This window comes from Fukomys damarensis, unplaced genomic scaffold (genome assembly GCF_012274545.1).
Source record: "Fukomys damarensis isolate Sample0158 unplaced genomic scaffold, DMR_v1.0_HiC HiC_scaffold_33, whole genome shotgun sequence".
In the NCBI taxonomy this organism is placed as follows: domain Eukaryota; kingdom Metazoa; phylum Chordata; class Mammalia; order Rodentia; family Bathyergidae; genus Fukomys; species Fukomys damarensis.
In genome coordinates, this window is record NW_022900945.1 from 50,513,619 (window position 1) to 50,519,006 (window position 5,388).

At 40.7% G+C, this 5,388-nt stretch overlaps 1 protein-coding gene across 5 annotated transcripts in view; it reads left to right on the forward strand.

The window, feature by feature from the left end:
• Positions 1 to 5,388, forward strand: part of Bcl9 (BCL9 transcription coactivator) — an 80,605-nt gene that overhangs the window by 56,088 nt on the left and 19,129 nt on the right. For all 5 annotated transcript variants that reach the window (XM_033758312.1, XM_010623148.2, XM_033758311.1 and 2 more), the window contains one exon: positions 3,335 to 3,470. The gene's annotated coding sequence lies outside the window, so the exon portion shown is untranslated. Of the gene's footprint in view, positions 1 to 3,334; positions 3,471 to 5,388 lie in introns of those variants that run through there.

Here is a 5,388-nt window from a genome sequence, read left to right on the forward strand (position 1 = left end):
GGGCTGCGGATTTAGTGAGTTGAGACTCGGGGAACCTGTGGGGGGAGGTGAGGGTACCTCGGGAGCGGAGGGGAGAGATGAGGGGGGAGCATCGCTGTGTCCCGAACGGGGCTTGGAGAGCTTACCCGAGAAGATGGGACCGTCCTGGGATGTGGGCGCCTCGGAAGAGCCGGGTGGCGAGATGAGGGGATTCAGGTTGAGTTTGGTGGGGTCTGTGAGACCCCGAGGTGGAGAGAGGTAAAGGAGACTTTGCAGGCCGGGGACTTGTTGAAGGGTGGGGGGAGGTGAGAGCTAAGAAGACTGTGAGTTGCGAGGGGCTCCAGCAGGTGAGCTGGCGGTGTCTCCCTCGGTCACTGAGTCATTGTGAGGGTCGTGGAACACACCAGTGATTTTCAAAGTGGAGCCCTAGTCGCTGGCCATTCAAAGTTGCAGGGACTATTAAGATGTCACTGGTTAGTTTGGGTGAGCCTGGGGAAATGGAGATATCCTAAGGAAAGCAACAGCAGGGTTGGTCATCCCGTCCAGTGGGACGGGCAAGGCCTGTAAATGTGAAGGCTACCAAGCATGAAAGGAGGACGCCAGAAATCTTTCCAAGAGCCTGGGTCTGCAGGAGGGTGAGGGAGAATGGATTTTAAGGGATGGAGAGGAGTGATTTGGAGTCCAGTTGGGGACTAATAAAGTTATTAGACAAGGTAGAAGAATGGATGTAACTACGTCTTAGTGGAGAGATAGACTCTAAGGTGGCAGCAGATTGATGCAAAGTTAGACTTGGGTTAAGGCAAACCTCAGTAAATCCCCGACAATGGCTTCTGTGGGAAAATGAACTGCTACGTAAGAAGTTACATTTTGGGTAATGATGTGTGGTGGATTATTTGTTAGCATTTGATCTACTAAGGAATTAAATGTTCCTTCCTGGGCCAGAGATTGGGGTTTGTGTGCACTGAGCACAGAGCGAAGAATCAGAATTCGAATTAGCCGGTAGAGAGAAGTAAAGAAATAATTAAGAAACGGATATTGAGGGGTAAGACTTAAGTCTGCTTGGAACCTGAACCTCTTTGTGGAGATTGTGGAGTATGATTGTCTGTTGGTTTGTTTTTGTTTTTGTTTTTGTTTTTGACTGGGTCCTGGTGATTGGAAAGTTTAACAAAGAAATATTTGTGAGTATAATGTGATAATCCTAAATAAAAATGTAAGGCTTCTCTATTTAAAGCCTCTGTATTCACTACTGAAAAAGATCCAGACTGTAAAGGAGAGAGATGGGTTAAGAAGAGGATCTGTTAAGTGGCACAGAGATACTCTGAGAGTGAGGGTTCCATCACTTGTTTGACAGTTTGGAAAAGAAGAGGAAATTTAAAGTTAAGAAAAGTTTGTGGGTGAGAGTATGGGTTTTAGTAGTTTTAGGCCCTAGAAATTGGTGTTAAACCATTGGACTATTATTCTGTATCACTGTGCTGAATGTGAGGGGTAATAGTTTCAAAATGTATGATAGATAGGGTCATTGGCTGAAAGATGAAAGAACAATTCCCATATAGTTCTCTTTTTAATAAGGCAAGTAATATGTAACTGGCTCTTGAGCAAAGGATTCCCAACCTGGATTTTTAGATGACTAACATAAGCGAAAAAGTACTTATATTCATTGAAATTTATGGGCTATTTCTTCCATTGCCTTGAAAAGTGTCTGCTCCTGTAGCTAAAAAAAAAGAAAAAAAAATTGCTCTCTGGTTTGTAGAAAAAAAAATTTCCAGGGGCTTCACAAACATTGTAGCGAACTAAAAATTTGATCATGGTGACTTGGTATAGTGGTTAAAGCCTTGAACTTGAAATCAAGAAGATAGCTCTCCCATTGACTTACGTGTGACCTTGAGCAAATCTCTTACTTATTCTCCATTTCTCCCATTTGTGAAGTGGTGATGCTGCCTGCTGTGATCACTCTTAGCTGCATCTCAGCCTAACAAGTTAATGCCTATCAGCAGAGTGCTTTGAACACCTTGGAGGATAAGTGATTATATAGCCCAACTTTCCCCTCTTGTCTACAAGACTGCTATGATATCTCACTAACAGACCAGATTCCGCTTTTGTAATCATGATAGCAGCATGCTTGATCAAGGAACAAAAACAGCTATCTTGTACATCTGTTGTGCTCTGTTTTCCGAGTTTGGGTTTTCTATGAATTTTGAAAGGTAATACTCCTCTCCATTTAGTGGCAAGACAAAAATGTAAGCAAAGGACCTCAGAAGAGAGTGGGAAAATAGATGCTGTGATGCTAATCTAGGCTATGCCAACTCTAAATGTGTGTGGCCTTGGACATGTTTCTCAGCTTCCTGGAATTAGAAGCTAATTTTTTCGGCTATGACACAGTATTGGTGGATGACTGATTTCTCTGTACACTTTGGGGAGAGTGATGATAGAGCCTGTAATTGCTCAAGTACTTGCTCAAGATTTGGGGTTCTTAACGTTAATATCTCCTCTTACCCCTTTGGCAATCTTGTGAAGCATAGGATCCTTCTCATTTTTAATGCACAAAATAAAATACATAGAATTACAAATGAAATGGAAACAGTTACCAAAATGTTCACTGTGATATAGTAATATATGTTCTTCTTTATAACTGCATCCAATAATAAACTGTAGATGTATGTCTAACAGTACCGTAATTTTGAAAGAGCTGCTGTAATTTTGAAGTAATGGTGAGTGTACCTGTTATGTCGGGTGTCTCTGCAGCAGCTGTGGTTCTGTTAGACACGCAATTCCAGGATGGCTCATACTGACCTGAGTTGTTAAAACAGCTACACCCACAGTAGACTTTTACTTCGAGAAGACCGTAAGTTTCTCCCAGCCAGTTCACAGACAGTCTTTGGTTTAGTTAAAAACTCTAGACCAAATGAAATCAAGTTTTTTCTTTTCCCTAGACTCGCTGACTTTTGAAAGTTAAATTGTGGCCCCTTGCTTGTTAGGATTTGTGGTGTTTTTCAGCATCTCCACCATGCTAAGAACAGGAGCAAAGAGAAGCCATGAAACAAAAGTCTATTTTACAACGCGTGGTGGCTGTCTTGGCATTGTGGAAAAGTTAAAAGCATTCGCTGTAATGATACTGGTTTCTGGTAGACACTGGTTATTCTGAGCTTCCCAGTCACCATTGGCGTGATGCGTTCTTGATGGGATAGATTTAGGTTACAGCGTCCATGTCTGACTTGTATTTGATTTGTCTGCTTCCCCCATTTTGTACTTCCTTACGGTTCTTCCAGATACTGCTTTGGCATAGGAGAATGGGTAGCTTTCTTTGGGATCAGTCTGAATTCGGGTGTGAATTTTTCCTTTCTTCTTGTCCTTGTAGGACTGAATTGTGAGACTAGTTGGTATCACGCCAGCTTGACCTAAAAACTCCCTTCTGGTTGGGGGGCCCAGATCATTCTTGGAAAGCTCTTCTGTGTCCTGATGTAGGAGAGAGAGCAAATTGGACATCTTAAAAGGTAAATAACTTGAAGATAATGAGTCCATGACTTGTGTGATTCAGTCTGAATATTTTGGAATTTCATTTCTGTACTTATGGGATTCCTTAAAAATTAAACTACCTTTATTCATCATCCTAGCAGTCTAGTAATAGTCATCAAATCAATTGCAAGTCAGGACTGCCAGTAGTTTCCTTAAACTTTTCTGTGAGCAAGGACTTGTAAATAACTCAGTTGGGCTTGAGGAGAAAGTTGAATAGGTATTCATCATGTCACCTCCGATTTGTATGAATGCAAGGTAAGAGTAGCAGTGCATGAGCCCCTCGCTCATTAAAACATGTGGGTGGGTTAACCACCATTAATTGAGTTTCTCCTGAGTGTCAGGTGTGTCCGTGATGATTGGCCCTATCCTCAGGGAGTCCCCATTCTCACATGCCCAAGCTCCAGTTGTTACGCATATAGTAGTGTGGCACATATAATGTTATGGGGCCATGAGGGCCTGCAAGGAATAGCTGGCAGTCAAGAAAATTTCACAGAGAGGGACATTTATGCTGAAATACTGCTTTCGGTAGCCATTATTCCAAATGATGAGAGTTGAAATTCATTTTTGAATGCTTGACTTTTATCAAAATGCTTTAAATTGATAGGAATTTTTATTTGCTTCCTTAAAATTTGTTCACTACCAAAGGACAGTAGATACATTTTACTCCAGGAGTACTGAAACTTTCATTAATATTTGGTGTGGACCACGATTTTCCATACATGCCCATCATATAGTTTGTTTTTTCTCCAGATGTTGGGGAAAGAATGGTTCATCCTATTGTGTACTTTGAGAAGAAGCCTTTCAGTAGTTGGCATGCCAAAGTTAAGAATGAGCTAGGAATGGAATCTTGAGGCCTTTTAGTTCCACATTCTTAAGTGTGCTACTATGCCTTTTATGGAGCAGTGGTCATAACATAAAAATGAAATTTGTTAAACATGACATAGTTCTAATAAATGACTTCTTAGAGCAGGGAAGTGGGAAAGCCTGATTGGAAGAGTTGAAATTGGAATTTTGGAAATTATTCTGACCTTGGTCAAATTAATTTGTGAATTTACTTATATCTTTGGGTCAACCCTGTAGAGTCTCTTTTTAAAGATTCCTAAATAATTTGGCCCTAAGATGGTCTAGAACTTGGTTCATCCTTGAAATTTCCAAATTCTGGGCAAAGGGAGTCTCAGTGTCTTAATTCTAGTTTACAAGGACTAATGTTGGAAATAGTTTTTGACCAGTGACAGAGTTTTTGTGACTTCATCTAGCTCACTTCAACACACCAATTTGTGTACAGTAAGTACTGAATTAAAGGAAATCACCTGGCTAGGTTGTTCAGCCCCAAGTTTCTTCTAAGATACATGAAATAAATGTTTTTGCTGGATGCTTCCCACATAATTGAGAGGAGGGAAAAGCTACGAATGGTCTTCACTTTGTAAATTTAAACACATCTGGAATTTTCACCTTACAGTCAGTAATCAGTTCTCTGATAAGAAGTGGGCAGAAGCAAATACATGAGGGTTTGTTTTCCTTGCAGTAAACACCCCAAAATTTCAAAAGTATTCTCATAACTTGGTACGCGACAACTTTGGAGCTCCTCACAGTTGTCACTGAACTCAATTTTGACTCGAAAGTATTGTCCTGGTATGTCGTTTGTTTTGTGCTCCACACACAAACTAGTACTTTTCAGTGTCAGTTTGCCCTTTTCAGCGAAAACAGTTTGTTTGGTATTCATTGTTTTTGGTACTTGTCAAGCTTCCTGGAACCAGTTAATGATAAGTACGGTACTGAGATACCAATGTGGAAAATTTGTTTTTATTTACACTTAGCATTTCTCTAGTCTCTGAAAATAAAGTGTCCATTTGGGAAGGAGGAAAAGCCACATCTTGAAACATCATATATATATAT